The sequence below is a fragment of the Rhinolophus ferrumequinum genome, chromosome 19, assembly GCF_004115265.2.
Source record: "Rhinolophus ferrumequinum isolate MPI-CBG mRhiFer1 chromosome 19, mRhiFer1_v1.p, whole genome shotgun sequence".
NCBI classification, from domain to species: domain Eukaryota; kingdom Metazoa; phylum Chordata; class Mammalia; order Chiroptera; family Rhinolophidae; genus Rhinolophus; species Rhinolophus ferrumequinum.
In genome coordinates this window covers 14,951,284-14,968,207 of record NC_046302.1, presented here as the reverse complement: position 1 = coordinate 14,968,207, position 16,924 = coordinate 14,951,284, and the positions used below count along the sequence as shown (strand labels likewise).

Below are 16,924 nucleotides of genomic sequence, written 5' to 3'. Positions count from 1 at the left end.
ATAGGTAATATTCCACCAATTTTAAAGATAAAGAAGTTGTTTCTCAAAAAGAATAAGTAACTTGCTCATGGTCACGCAGTAAAGTAACACAGTAATACTGAGTTTGAACTAACTACATTATGTGTCTGGTGCCTTGTTTTGTTGACCTTCTCCCTTCTCCTTCTCCCTTCTCAAAACGAAGTACTTAAAGTTCTGTTATATGCTAGATATATAAGTCACTTGTGTGAAATAAAAGTCCACATCACTTATTTTCTCTTCCTTTAGCTTTTCCTTGGAGGAGACCTGCGAGGCATCTCTTACTCTACACAGAATAACAATCTTTGGGAGGCTAGTGTGCAGAAAACTTACGCTATTTTGTGGCTTCTTTACAGTAGAACTCCAGTTATCAAAACACAGGCTGTTCATGCTCTGCAAAGGACACTATCAAGAGAATGAGAAGACAAGCCACCACTGGGAGAAAGCATTTTCAAAAGACATATTTGGTAGAGGATCATTATCCAAAATATACAAACAACTCTTAAAACTCAACAATAAAAAAGTAATTTGAAAATAAACAGAAGATCTGAATAGATACCTTTCCAAAGAAGATACATTTATATGCAGATGGTCCCCAATTTACAATGGTTCAACCTACAATTTTCCAACTTTACAATAGTGTGAAAGCAATGTGCATTCAGTAGAAACTGACCAGGCTAAGCTATGATGTTCAGGAAAATAGTGTATTAAAGGCATTTTTTATTTACAATATTTTCAATTTACAATGGATTTATCAGAACGTTACCCCATCATATGTCAAGGAGCTTCTGTATATGGCAAATAAGCAAGAGAAAAGATGCTTTATATCATGTATCACATGGACTTGCAAATTAAAACAACAATGAAATACTACTACACACCTATTAGAATAGCCACAAAACACTGACAATACCAAATGCTGATTAGGATGTGGAGCAACAAGAACCCTCATTCCTTGCTGGTGAAACTGGAAAATGATACAACCATTTTGAAAGACATTTTGGTGGTTTTTTACAAAACTAAACATATTCTCACCACATGGTTTAGCAATTGCGTCCGTTAGTATTTACCTATAGGAGCTAAAATCTTAAGTCCACTTAAAAACCTGAACAAAGATGTTTATAGCAGCTTTATTCATAATTATCAAAACTTGGAATCAACAAAGAGGTCCTTCAGTAGGTAAATAAACCGTGGTACATCCAGGCAATAGAATATTATTAAGTGCTAAAAAGAAATCAGATGTCAAGCCATGGGAAAAGACAGAGAAATTATAAATGCATGTTATTAAGTGAAAGAAGCCAATTTGAAAAGGCTGCATACTGTATGATTCCAACTATATGACATTCTTGAAAAGGCAGAACTATGATGACAGGATAAAGATTAGTAGTTGTCTAAAGTGACATCAGCAAAATGGCAGACTAGGAGGTCGCAACACTCATCACCCCCACAAAAACAACAAAAACAATAAATAAACAACTAAAATCTCATGAAAATAGCTCCAGGAAAGCTTTGGAGTGTAACAAAGAAGCATCAGAAACCCCGTGGAGTTCAAAAACTGAAGATGGTCATCTAGTAAAGCACAGGAAGCATTTTACCTGCATCAGCCCCTACCCCAGTCCAGAGCAGCTCAGCACCAAGAGGGATCCCCTCAGAGAGATTTTACCCCACAGAGAAAGGAGAGCAGGAGAAACCCAGAAAACCTCACTGCCATAGATGTTTTCAGCTTCTGTTACTGAGAATCACCACAGTCTCCATCAAAACTTAACCCAGCTGACAAAACTACCCAGAGTCCCCCCTACCACATCTCCTCCTCAAGCATGGAGCTGTCACTGTAGTGATACCTGCTCCCAGATGCCCCAGTCATTACTGTGCCAGACTCTGTAAGTCAAGATGCCACAGAGCCTTGACATCTATGGGATTGCAGGTGCCACTGCTCTGCACCTTGCCCTGGGGTCTTAAGTCAAAGCCCACCATAACCAGGGCCACATAGCTGCTGCTCTGTGCCCTGCCCCTGGATCCCATGCCATGCTTTGACCCACCATTACTAATGCTGAGCTGCTGCTGTCCTGCATTACACCATCTGGATCCCATTTTGGAGCTTTGACCCTCCATCACAGAAGCCATATTGCTGCTGTTGCTACTCCTCTGTACCCAACGCCCTGGGGTCCTGAGTCAGAGATTTGGCCCAGCACAATCAGGGCCTAGTTGTGGCTCCTCTTCACCCTGCCTCCCTAGGGAAAAAGCAAAACTTTGACCCACCATTCCCAAGGTATGCTGCTACTGCATCCTGCTCACTATTCCTATCATCCCAGGACCAATGCTACAAATGAATGCCTCCCCCTGGAGCCAAGTCACTGCAGAGAGCCCCAGAACACAAGACTCTGGTTCCACAACAAATGTAATCACACCTCAGATACTGGCAGCATGCCACTCAAGTACACCTGTGCCCCAGGATCCAGGCATTGTGGTAGTTCCACACTGTACGTCTCCCAGGAGCTCAGCTCTGCTGACACTCTGAGTGCCAACATGCCAAACCTGATGCCAAAAGATATGCCCTGAATAAAAACTGTGTCCTACAGGTAAAAGGGGAGAATAGGAGAATCTCAGGAGTCCTTGCCTCTGAGTACTTTAATAGACTGAGCTGCCACAGCAATCCACAGAACCTCTACAAACTTGGCCACAGAAGACCTCCCTTAGTCTTTTTCATCATTCATCTCAGCCAGTGGAACTGCACAAAGACTATGCCTCTGTGCCCTCCCAGAAACCAGAGACACTGCACCCCACCGAGGTGGTACCCTCACAGCCAACTTCGAAAGTCCTTCCCACTGAAACCAGTTCAAAAATTATGGAAGATGTGGCCATTCCTTCAAATACATAGATATCAATGCCAAGCTATTAGAAACACATAATAGCAAGGATACATGATACCATCAAAGGAACATAATAATTTTCAAGTAACTGACTCCTAAGAAATGGAGATCTGCAAGTTACCTGAAAAATAATTCAAAATAATTATTTTAAGGAATCTCAGCAAAATTCAAGAGAGTACAGAGAGACAAGTCAATGAACTCTGGAAAATAATGCATGAACAAAATGAGAAGTTCAACAAAGAGATAGAAGGCAAAACAAAAACAAAACAAACAAACTGAAAAATTGAGAAATTCTAGAGCTGAAAAATACAATAAATGGAAAGAAAAATGCAATAGAACACTTCAACATAAGACTCAACCAAGCAGAAGAAAGATTCTGTAAACTTTAAGACAGACCCCTTGATATTATCCAGTCAACAAAGAAAGTAGAAATTAGAATAAAAAGAGTAAAGAAAGGCCATGTGGGGAGGGCTCAACACAGGAAAGATGGTGTCCATCTGGAGGCTGCATAGGAGAGGGCTCAACACAGGGATAATGAAGACTTTTCCTCTAATTCTCAGTCTGAGGCCACACAACTTAATTTTTCCCTGTTTGTCTCTGGCAACTCTCAAGTTGCCACCCCTCCACTGGAACACAGGGCAGTGTCAGCTTACTGTGTCACCTTATAGTGAAAAGGCACCAGTTCCAGTTCCAGTTCCAGTTCCTACTCAGATAAGGAATTCTCAGTGCATAAAGCATAATCTTACATCCATCTACTGCCAGCTCTGGCACAAATCTACATGGTTCTCCAAGATCTGCAATGGTACAAAGGTCTAACACCAGCCCTATCAACTTCCTCCAGTTGGAATCCTGCTCCCTGGCACAAGCAGACACAGTACAGACAATTGGATGAAGGCTTTCTACTGGGTTTCCAGGCCTTATTCACCTTCCCCTTTGGTTGGTACCATTCCTGAGCAATTTAGTCAGTCTGCTATGGACATCCTTAGGGCCATGAATACAGAAGTAGAAAATCTTCAGGTTCTCCAGTGACGCAAGCTCAGTCACCACAGTCTTTCTTATTGGGTGTTAGGCTGCTGACATCTACCAGAACAAGCAGAAGCTCAGAAAGCAGTACTCTGACCCCGTTTGCCCATCCCACACAAATTAGGTATAGCTACTCTCCTCAACCCAGAAGGGCTGGCAGCCTAGGAACCTCTCCCACCAAGCACATGGGGTCTTATCCAACAGAGTTCTGATTGGTTCTTTAAAACCCTTGTGCAAAAAAATCATTGGCTCTCATGCTAATACCACAGCTCCTTTTGAAATCCCTAAAATATAAGCATCTTCCAACCTGCTAGCCTTGGTTACTCATCATGGACCTTCTGAAGGGCAGTCTAAAGATGGGAATGACCCATATGAATGCTCTGTCTCCTAGTACAAAGAAGTGAGAGGCAGAAGTTTGAGCAGCAGAATAAGGCAGTGCTTGGCAGATCTGTCAGTACTGGGAAATTATCAGATCAACAAGTAGATACCTTTAGGTGGACATCAGGACAGCACAGACAGTTTAAATAAAGAACGACCAATGCAGGAGCCTACGGTGTTCCATCCTGTGGGAAGAGCAGCAAGTTCCAGGACTGTCCTATTTACTGTAGGGTCTCCTCCACACAGTGCCACGCCCCCCTTGTACCCATATTGTCCTTTGAACAAGAACAACTTCAGTAGGAGTGGACATGGAAGCCTCTATCTCTGTGCACTCACTCTGGGTACTGTGTTCCATATCCTGTTTCCTTGCAGTGGGCTCCAGCAGCTCTGGAGGCACCCTGTGTTCCATGAGTACCTGAGTGTGTGTAGGCTTTCCAACTGAGTCACGCTGGGGGTCTTCCCCTCCAGGAGTAGAGGCAGCTCCTAACTTCAGATACATGCCTTATGGTGCTTCACCTCCCAGCTTAGAGGGGCTCATCATCTCTGAAGCCCCTGAACTGCCAGAAAACACACTGATGGAGCAAGAACACAGACACCATATGCTACCTGAATGTGATGCTGATGTTCACTGAATGTGTGCTGGAGCTGGTATCTGTGAGGAAGGGAAACCCAGAGCTGTGCATATCTGCTGTCTCCTTGTACCAGTTTCAAGAGAGTGTGGTGTGGATCAGATCAGCCAACTTAGTAAAGACCTGGGGCAGGTGGAGCAATTGGTGTTATACAGAAAGCAGCACAGCTGCTAGCAGCATCTCTGCATCTTGACAAAGCCCAGATCAAGTCTGGGAAACTGAGCCTGTCCATGGCAATGAAACAGGTCATCAAAAATCTGAATGAACGATATAAATTCTGCATCACCATGTGCAAGAAATTTATAGAAAAGCTGAATAGCTTCGTCTTTGACAAGAGATTTATTGATGAAATCAACAGTGTAACTGCAGAGAAACTCATCTATAATTGTGATGTAGAAATGGTGAATCTGCAACCCTGGATGAGATGTTTCAGCAGACTGAAGATATTATCAGTATCATAGGCAGTTCTTCTTTTGGAAGGCTTAACTAAAATTTGCCAGGACTCTGCAGATATTTAAAATGTACATAAATATAAATACAGTATTAAAAGAAGATTGTCAGCACTCTGCTGTAGTTCCTCAACCATGTGAGTAGCAGCAGGCTTGTCCCATGGACCCGTGGTGGGATGTGAAGTGATATGTTTGGGAGTACAGTTTGAGTTCTGTTGCCTCATCTCCAGGAAACTGTAATTTCTGACCTGGTGACTACCAAAAAACAAGCAGTAATTTCAAAAAGAAAAAACACTTCAAAAACTACATATTTGTAGGAAATCTGCCTTATTGGAGAAAGTCACCCCTGCCCTTTTATTGTAGAAACAGAAGCAAGAGTATTCCACCTGGCTCTCAGTTTGAACTTGGTAAATAAATGTACCTTAAAACTAGAATTTTATATTCTTAAGGATATTCTTAAGTTATTCTTAAGGATAATAAAAAATGAAATAGTAAAAGAAAAAAAAAAAAAGAATGAAAGTGAGTGCCTCTTCATTCAGTTCACCAGAGCAATGTGTGAAATTCCACATGTCAATTGAGGTATAAAAAGAAAAAGAAAAAATATCTGTCTCATCTAGGAAGTTTGATACTTAGGGTAAGTTTGTCTAAATCTGAGCATGCATCCTTAAACAGCTCAGAAAGAAACTTGTATAAAAATATATTTTACTTGATTATATACACACACTCTTTCCAGAATTCATATGTAATCTCTAGTGGACTTTTAAATAGTAAAAACTTGTGCTCATTGAACCTCTGCATTTATTTAACCTGTTCATCGACACCCACAGATTTTCTCAGTGATATTTTTGAGTTGCTGCTTGATTGCTTTTGGTTGAATTTTTTAATGTGCATGCAGAATGTGTATTGATACCTGTGACTTATAAGTTTATTAAAGGCTAGGTTTATTTGGGCAGTACTAAAAAAATATACCAATCAAGGGATACTCTCAAGAATTTTAATAGGGCCAAAACAAAGTTGGTGTTCTAAAGGCTTGTTAATGATACGAAGTTAGTGAAAAAATGAAATTTGTTTTCTCTTAGGTAATGGACAGCTCTTTACAGCCTAATATGTATTTTTCATGTTAATCCTCACAGTTCACCAAATAGCTAGTCACAGATAATGTGCTTGAATGATTGAATAAACTATTCTCCAGTTTTAATCCTTTGGTTCTATTCCTTTTAGATTATAAATCTGAACTCTGACAAATTGCACAGAAGCTCTTTGGCATTAATCTAATTTTAGCATACTAATAAAAACATGGTTTTCCTTTACTTTGACAAAGTAATGTAATTTTTACTTTTATCAGTATGAAATTCCAGCAGTTAATTGAACATTTATTTATATGATGTTTGTATTTTTAGGTCTTTAGTACAGTGTTTCTAACTCTCATTTGTAACTTCATGCATTATCCTTGAAACTAGGTAAAACTTATTGACGTTGTGTAATAGCCTTTTTATTATTGTCTATACAGAAGTATACTAAAGTAAAATAAAACCAATAAAGTGTTTCTAAGGTAAAAAGAGAGAGAGAGAGAAAGAGAGAGAGTAAAGAAAGCCTACTTGAATTATGGGGCATCATCAAGTGAAACAATTGTTCACATTATGAAGTCCCAGAAGGAAAAGAGAAAGAAAGGAACAGACAACTTATTTTTAAAAAATAATGGCTGAAAACATCCCAAATTTAGAGATATGGCTATCTACGTACAAGAAGCCCAAAGACTCCAAACAGATTCAACCCAGAGATATCTTTACAGAGACACATTAAAATCAAACTCTCAGAAATCAAATACAGAGAATTTTTAAAGCAGCAAGAGAAGAAAAGACTCATCACCTACAAAAGAACACCAATACAGCTATCAGTAGACTTCTTAGCAGAAACCATATTCCAGGCAAACAGAAACCAAAACAGAACAGGAGTATCTATACTTATATCATACAAAATAGACATTAAGTCAAAATCTGTAACAAGAAACAAAGATCATTATATAATAACAAAGGGGTCAATTCATCAAGAGGATACATCAATTGTAGATATGCACACACCCAATACCAAAGCATCTAACTATATTTAACAAATATTAATTGATATAAAGCCAAAAATAGACAACAATGCAACAAAAATAGGAGACATTAATACACCATTTTCAACAATAGATAGATCAACCAGACAAAAATCGTTAAGAGAATAAGGGACTGGAAATACATTTTAGATCAAATAGACCTAAAAGAAATATATGGAACATTGCATTCTAAAGCAACAGAATACATATTCTTTTCAAGTTCACCAGGAACATTCTCCAGGTTAGATCATATGAGGAGCAATCAAACAAGTCTTAACAAATTTAAAAAGATTAAAATCCTATCAAGTCTCTTTTCTGACCACAATGGGATTTAACTACAAATCAATAACAGAAGGAAAGCTGGAACATTCACAAATATGTGGAATTTAAACAACACATGCTGAAAAACTAATGGGTCAAAGAGGAAATTAAAACAAGGAATAAAAAGTATCCTGAGACAAATGAAAATGGAGACACAACATAGCAAAATTTATAGGATGCAGTAAAAGCAATTCTAACAGAGACGTTTACAGAAATAAAGACTATATTAAGAAAAAAAATCTAAAATAAACAACCTAACTCCCCATCTCAAGGAACTAGAAAAAGAACAAACTGAGCCCAAAGTTAGCAGAAGAAAGGAAATGATACAGGTTATAGCAGAAATTAATGAAATAGAGACTAGAAAGATGATTAAAAAAAGATAAGCAAAACTGAGATGTTTTTGAAAAGATAAAATTGACAAACCCTTAGACATACTAATAAAAAATAAATTTAAAAAAATCAGAAATGAAAGAGAAAAGTGAAATCATTACAAAAAATACCCCAGAAATACAACGGATTATAAGAGACTACTCAGAACAATTATACAACAACAACAAAAATAGACATCTTAGAAGTAATGGATAAGTTCTTAGAGCATACAACTTACTATAAATAAATAATTAAGTAATAGAAAATCTGAACAGACCAATAATAAGCAAGGAAATGGAATCAGTAATCAAAAACCTCACAAGAAAGATAAGCCCAGGAAAAAATGGCTTTATGGGTGAATTCTATAAAACATTTAAAGAAAAATTAATACCAACCCTCCTAAAACCCTTCAATAAATAAGAGGAAGGAACACTTCCAAAATCATTTTACAAGGCCAGCATTACCCTGATACTGAAGCCAGACAAGGGTACCACAAGAAAAAAGAAAAAAATTACAGGCCAATATTCCTGATGAATACAGATATAAAAATTCTCAAAAAAATACTAGCAAACAAAATTCAAGAGCACATTAAAAAGATCAAGTGTCATGATCGAGTGGGATTTATCCCTGGTATGCAAGAATTGTTGAACATCTGCAATAAATAAACAATGATACACTACATTAACAGAAAGAAGAATTAAAATCATATGTCATTTCAATACAAAATCTCAACAAATTAAGTCTAGAAGAAATGTACCTCAAAAAAAAAAAAGGCCATCTATGACAAGCCTATAGCAAATATCATTCCCAACAGTGAAAATATAAACCCTTTTCCTCTAAGATCAAGGAGAAAAAAGGATGCCCACTCTTGCTACTTTTATTCAACACAGTATTGGATGTCCTAGGTAGAGCAATTAGGTAAACAAAATAAATAAAAGGCATCCAAATCAGAAAAGAAGACATAAAATTGTGTCTGTTTGCAGATGACATCATATTACATATTAAAAACCCTAAAGAGCCCACAGAAAAGTGTTAGAACTAACAAACAATATCAGTAAAGTTTTATGACCCAAAAACAATATACAAAAACCTATTGCTTTTCTATACACTAATAACAAACTATTAGAAAGAAAAATTAAGAAAACAATCCCAGAATTGGGATACCAAGATGGCACAGTAGGTACACGCTGTGCTTACCTTCTCTCATGACCACGTCAAAATTACAACTAAACTACAAAACAACCATCATTGAGAATCACCTAAAATTTTGCTTAACTAAAGCCCTACAACTAAAGACGTGCAGAAGAAGCCACCTCAAGACTGGTAGGAGGGGCAGAGAAACAGAACAGTCCGGTCCCATACCTGCATGTAACCATTAAAGATCTGAAAGGAAATTTCAGCTGTGGCGGTCCCTTCCACCCCCAGAGGAGCAAGAGGTCCCATCCCCACTCCAGCCCAGGTTTCCAGTGCCAGGGACAAAAGTCCCCATAATTTCTTGCTGTGAAAACCAGCAGAGATTGAGACTGAGTGAGATGGAGGGCAGCTGCACTCCCAGGCACTCCTCTTAAAGGGACCGATCGTGGACTTACCCATCAACGGAATCATCTGCTCTGAGCTACAGCTCTGGGGCAGCAGCTGTAGACGTGGCAGGGACATATGGTGGGGAACTGCGTTGTCTGGCTTGGGACGGGGATTAGAGAGGCAACTTTCTCCTGGATGGAGGAACTGGTAAAGGCCATTGATTTGTTTTTTGTTGTTGTTGTTGTTGTTGTTTTGAGCCTTCCCCCTTCCTACAGTTCACTCGCCATGCCCTAGCTATTCAAGACCCCACCTCACCCAAATTTCAGGCACAACCAACCCGCTTCCAGTGGCTTTTTCATACAAACTGCCTGCGTTAGCTCAAGCTGCAGACTTTCCTAGGGTCTCTCAAAGGTTCACAGAACCCAGACAAGCAGCATCTGGTTTGAGCATGTCTTGTACCTCTGCAGCCCTAAGCTCAGCAGTAGTGGCAGAAAGTTTTAGTTCACAGCTTGGCCTCTCAAGGCGCATCCAAGCACAGCACAGGTGGCAGCCATCTGTTGATTTCTTTGTGGCTCCTGTGGGTGGCCACAGGTGGAGCACAGACTGTGGCTGAACTTGACCTATAGTGGATCCTCTCCAAGATGGTCCTGAGGTTGGTGCCCCCAGTGGCCAGCTTCAAAATTAGTTGAAGCATCACAGGCCACCTCCAAGTACGACACACCCAAGGGGCAAATTGGGCAGGCACCAGAGTCCTGCTGAGGCAGATCCTGCTTTGTAGGGTCAGCCCCTGCACAGCAACTCTGACACTGTAGTCAAAGCCAGTCCTCACAACCAGTGAGTCCAAGGGTCTATGTGCAATTATTAACCAAGGCTCAACTACAAGAGGAGGGCACATACAACCCACACAAGGGACACGCCTAGAATGCATGGTTCAGTTGACCAGAAAGACTGCTCCACTGAGTGCCACAAGACTCCTACTACATAAGGCCACTCTACTAAGACAGAAGATATAGCAGCCCTTCCTAATACATAGAAATAAGCACAGGGAGGGACCCAAAATGGGGAGACAAACAAACATGACCCAAATGAGAGAACAGAACAAAGCTCCAGAAAAAGAACTAAGCGAAATGGAGCTAAGCAATCTATCAGACTCAGAGTTCCAAACACTTGTTATAAGGATGCTCACTGATCTCAGGAGAACTTTAACAAAGAGGTGGGAAACATAAAAATGGAGATAGAAAACATGAAAAAGCACCAGTCAGAAATAAAAAATACAATAATGGAAATGAAGAATATATTACAGGTAATCAACAGTAGATTAGATGAAGCAGAGGATCGAACCAGAAATGTAGAAAATAAGGTAGGAGAAAACACCCAACCAGAACAGCAAAAAGAAAAAAGAATCTAAAAACCTGAGGAAAGTTTAAGGGGCCTCTGGGACAACATCAGGCTTACCAACATTCATATTATAGGGGTACCAGAAGGAGAACAGAGAGAGCAAGGACTTGAAAACCTATTTGAAGAAATAATGACAGAAAACTTTCCTAACCTGGTGAAGGAAATAGGCATACAAGCCCAGAAAGCACAGAGTCCCAAACAAGATGAATCCAAAGAGGCTAACACTAAGACACATTATAATTACTGTGTTTCTCCAAAAATAAGACCTAGCAGGACAATCATCTCTAATGCATCTTTTGGAGCAAAAATTAATATAAGATCCGGTCTTATTTTACTATAATATGGCATAATATGATATGATATGATATGATATGATATGATATGATATGGTATAGTATGATATGATATGATATGATATGATATGATATGATATGATATGATGATATGATATGATATGATATGATATGATATGATATGATATGATATGATATAAAGACTGGATTTTATATCAATTTTTGCTCCAAATGACAAATTAGAGCTGATTGTGTGGCTAGGTCTTATTTTGAGGGAAACACAGTAAAATGCCAAAGGTTAAAGACAAAGAGAGAATCCTAAAAGCAGCAAGGTACCTACAAGGGAGCCCTCATAAGAATGTCAGCTGATTTCTCAACAGAAACTGCAGGCCAGAAGGGATTGGCAGGAAATATTCAAAGTAATGAAAAACAAGGATGTACAACCAAGATTACTCTACCCAGCAAAGCTATCATTTAGAATTAAAGGACAGATAAAGAGATTCCAAGACAAGAAAAAGCTAAAGGAGTTCATCATCACCAAACCAGAATTACAACAAAGCTTAGAGGGACTTCTTTAAGATGAGGGGGTTAAGGATGGGTGAAAAGGGGAAGGGATTAAGAAGTACAAATTGGTTGTTACACAGTAGTCATGGGGACGTAGGGTATAGCATAAGGAATATAGTCATTAATATTGCAATAACTATGTATGGTGCCAGATAGGTATTACATCTATCAAGGTGATAGATGGGAATGGGTTTGGCAGCAGGGTGAAAAAGGCAAAGGTACTAAGAAATACAAATTGGTAGTTACAAAATTGTCATGGGGATGTAAAATATAGGGAATATAATCAATAATATGGTAAAAAAAAAAAAAAAAAAAAAAAAACTTTGTATAATGCCAGGTGGTACTAGTTAGGGAGATCACTTCCTAAATTATTATTTTTTTAATTAAAATTTATTGGGGTGACAATGGTTACACCATTGTAATTTTACTAATCACCTCCTAAGATATATAAATGTCTAACCACTATGCTGTACATTTGAACCTCATATAAAATAATATTGAATGTCAATTCTAATTGAAAAATTTCAAAAGGGGGAAAAGCTAGACTTCTCATGGTGATCATTTCTTTAGAATAGAGAATAAAATCAATAATGTGGTAGCAACACTGTATAGAGCTAGATGGGTACTTTTGAATAACTATGATCTACTCCTGAAACTAATATAATATTGTATGTTAGCTGTATTTTAATTAAAAAATCTTTGAAAAAAAGAAAACTATCCCAACTTACAGTTACATTAAAAGCATAAAATATCTAGGAAGAAATTTAACCAAGGAGGTGAAAGACTTATACACTGAAAATTATGATATAATGAATGAAATTTAAGAAGACACAAATAAATGGAAACATATTTCATGCTCATGGATTGGAAGAACTAATATTGTTAAAATGTCCATATTATCCAAAGCAATCTGCAGATTCAATGCAATCCATATCAAAATTATACTGACATTTTTCACAGAAATAAAACAAATGATATTAAAAGGTGTATGGAACCCTAAAAGATTCCAAATCGCTAAAGCAATCTTGAGAAAGAACAAATTTGGAGGCATCATGCATCCTGATTTCAAACTCTATTACAAAGCTATATTAATCAAAAGAGTATGGTACTAATATAAATACATAGACATAGATCAATGAAACAGAATAGAGAGCCCAGAAATAAAACTATGCATACATGGTCAATTAATTTACAACAGAGGATCCAAGAATATACAATGGAGTGAAGACAGTCTCTTCAATAAATGGTGTTGGAAAAATCCAGACAGCTACCTAAAAAGAATGAAACTGAAACACTATCTTACACCACACACAAAAATTAACTCAAAATGTGTTAAAGACTTGAACATAAGACGTGAAACCATAAGACTCGTGGAAGAAAACTTAGGAGGAAAGCTCCTTGTTACGAGTCTCAGCAATAATTTTTTGGATTTGACATCAAAAGTAAAGGCAACAAAAGCAAAAATAAAAAAGTGGGACTACATCAAACTGAAAAGCTTCTGCACAGAAAAGGCAACTATCAACAAAATGAAAAGGGAATCTACAAAATGGGAGAAAATATTTGCAAATCAGATATCTGATAAGGGGCTAATATCCAAAATATGCAAGGAACTCACGAAACTCAACAACAAAAAAACAAACAACCCAATTGAAAAATGGGCAGAGGACATGAAGAGACATTTCTCCAAAGAGGACCTACAAATGGCAAATAGACATATGAAAAAATGTGCAACATCACTAATCATCAGAGAAATGCAAATAAAAACCACAATGAGATATCACCTCGCCCCAGTAAGAATGGCTATCATCAAGACAAATAGTAACAAGTGTTGGAGAGGCTGTGGAGAAAAAGGAACCCTCATACACTGTTGGTGGGAATGCAGACTGGTGCAGCCATTATGGAAGGCAGTGTGGAGGTTCCTCAAAAAATTACGAATAGAATTACCATATGACCCAGCAATCCCTCTCCTGGGTATCTACCCAAAAAATCTGAAAACACTTTTCCATAAAGACACGTGTGCTCCAATGTTCATTGCAGCTTTGTTTACGGTGGCTAAGACATGGCAACAACCAAAATGTCCTTCGATAGATCAATGGATAAAGAAGTTGTGGTATATATACACAATGGAATACTATTCAGCAGTAAGAAAAGATGATATAGGACATTTGTGACAACATGGATGAATCTTGAGAGTATAATGCTAAGCGAAATAAGTCAGACAGAAAAAGCAGGGAACCATATGATTTCACTGATATGTGGTATATAAACCAAAAACAACAAAAGAACAAGACAAACAAATGAAAACAAAAACTCATAGACACAGACAATAGATTAGTGGTTACCAGAGGGTAAGTGGGTTAGGGGGTGGGAGATGAGGGTAAGGGGGATCAAATATATGGTGACGGAAGGAGAACTGACTCCGGGTGGTGAACACACAATGGGATTTATAGATGATATAATACAGAATTGTACACCTGAAATCTGTGTTATTTTACTAACAATTGTCACCCCAATAAATTAAAAAAAAATTTTAAAATATCAGGAAAGAAGCATTAAATAAAGAAGATAGAAGACAAAAACTCTAGTGCTTTAGAATTCCTTGTCCTTTCCTTCTTTCCCTGTACCTGTACGATTGCCTCCTCCACCAAAAGTTAAGCTCCGACCTTCATGTTACTGACTGACAGCGTATGGTGCCTCCTCAGAGCTCTATTCTGTGTTCCAGACTCCATAGCAAATTTCATGTTGGACAACTCCACCTAGATATCCTCCAAGTGCCTCAAACTCAATCTCTCCAAAATTTCCAAAATCAGTTTCCCCTCCAGTATTTCTCATGTCAATGAATGACACCAGCATCCATCCAGTTTCCCAAACTTGGGGGACAAGGAGTGAGTGGCGAAGAGGAGGTTGGTATTAGCTTTGACCCATTCTTCATAATCTCCCATATCCAATCAATCAGAAAGTCCTAATAATTCTACTTTATTGGTATCTTTAGAATAAATCCATTTTTTTATCTTAAATGCCATTCCATCATTTTCTCCTAACAAAATATTATAACCTCTAATTGGTCCTCTCTGCTTCTAGACTAGCTTAGATTCTATCCATTCCTCATGCTATCACCAAAGGAATCTCTGAAAAGCAGATCCAGCCACCTCACTCAACAACTTAAAATGGCTCTTGAGAATCTTCTGACTGAAGTTAAGGTTCTACCATGATTGGCACCTTTATGTCTCTCTAGCACCCTCTCTCATACCACTCCAAACATCCCAGAATCTCAGTGATTTACCCATATTCTTAATACTTAACATTTCCTCAAATGGATCACACTGTCTCTCAGATCTTGCCCTTTGGACATGTTATTTTTCATCTGAAATCCCTATCCCTGTCTCCCTTCCTAACAAAGAACTCCTACTTATCTTTTAGGGCTCAAGACTACATCTAAATTGAGAACCTTTCCTGTGAGCTCCATTAGTGATTTGTCAGTTTATTTATTTGCTATCCTGCAGTGAACTGCAAGCTCCTTGAGCATTGATTGTCTTCACCATTTAATCCTGAAGCTTAGCTCAAAACCTGGCCTATAGCAGGAATTCAATACATGTTTGTCAAATGAATTCAGTATTTCTTTTACTACAAGTCAGACTTCCAGATTGAGTTTTAAGGGAAAATCCAATTACAGCAGCTTACAAAGGAATGAAAATGTATGAATGGCACAATTATAAAATGAAGTAGAACTGAAGATAAAATCATTAAACAAGGCAAAGGATCACTCTGTTTGACTAAATAATGCCCTGCTATCCTCCTCCATCCAATCGGGATTATGTTTCCCCCCAAATCCCTCACTTCTCTTGCAACCCTAACTGTATTGTTATCATGTCTCTGGGTGTGTTTACCCAATACTCTGCGAGTTCTTTGAGAGGAGTGATCACATTTTATTTATCTTTTTATCTTCAGCTCTTGATAAATGTTGAATGAATGAGTGAGACAGAATCACAAATCTTTTGCACTAAATAACATGACATCAAATATGTAAAGTAAAAACTGATATAAATGAAAGCAGAAATGACAGTTATGCAATCATGAGATATTTTAGCACACCACTATCAATCCATGACAAATCAATTCAATAAAAAATAAATAAGTGCATAAAAGAACTGAACTAAATAACAAGGTTACATTAATATATGCTGAACTTTGTAACCCCAGAAATAGAAAATGCTTCTATAAATCAAACATTTACAAAAATGAATCATGACTAGACCACAAAGAAAACTTCAACTTATCCAACACAGCACAAATGATATAGAATAAGTTCCTCAAGGAAATCCAAAAACAAAAAAGAAGGAAAAAAGAAAAACAGAAATCATAGAACTTTTAAAATATCCAACCATGTGAAATATAAATCATGCTTTCCTAGGTGACTAAAATCTTCTGCTAGAAGGAACATTTAAATTTAAAGACAATGTAAGTCAAATAAAAGCAAGTGAATAAACATGAGTAAATAAAAATTTAAAGTTAAACAAATCAAAAAACACAACAAACAAAATTAAAAGGCAAGTAATAAGCTCTGAAACAAATATTTGCAAAAAACATAAAAAATTAAAATCCTTAAAAAAAAGAGCTCCTAAAAAATGGTGAAAAAAATATTAACACTACAATTTGAATGGTAAATGATATTAATATACAATTCAATAATTATTAAACTGAAAGAACTATTAAATATTTAAATATGGGATTACATAATAGAAATGGCGGTGTGATGTGAGCCTCTCGAAATTTACCCTGGAATTTACAACAAATGGAAAGCTATAATTCTACAAAGGACTCCATGTGAAACAGATAGGCAAGACTAAGAGATGCACAGCTAAAATCATCTAAAGGTAGACAAATTGGGTAAGCAGGGGAGGAGGGAAGCAGGAAGTGCGGAGACGTGGGTCACACGGGTGCAAGACACAGACCTAGCTCAGAGCTCAGAGCTCCCTGCGTTCCAGGGCTACTGCAA

General features: G+C 37.7%; 1 pseudogene; it reads left to right on the top strand.

Annotated features, from left to right (window-relative positions):
* The first annotated feature begins 3,419 nt into the window (after positions 1 to 3,419).
* LOC117038697 (serine/threonine-protein kinase ULK2-like) lies at positions 3,420 to 5,505 on the top strand (annotated as a pseudogene).
* Positions 5,506 to 16,924: the final 11,419 nt, after the last annotated feature.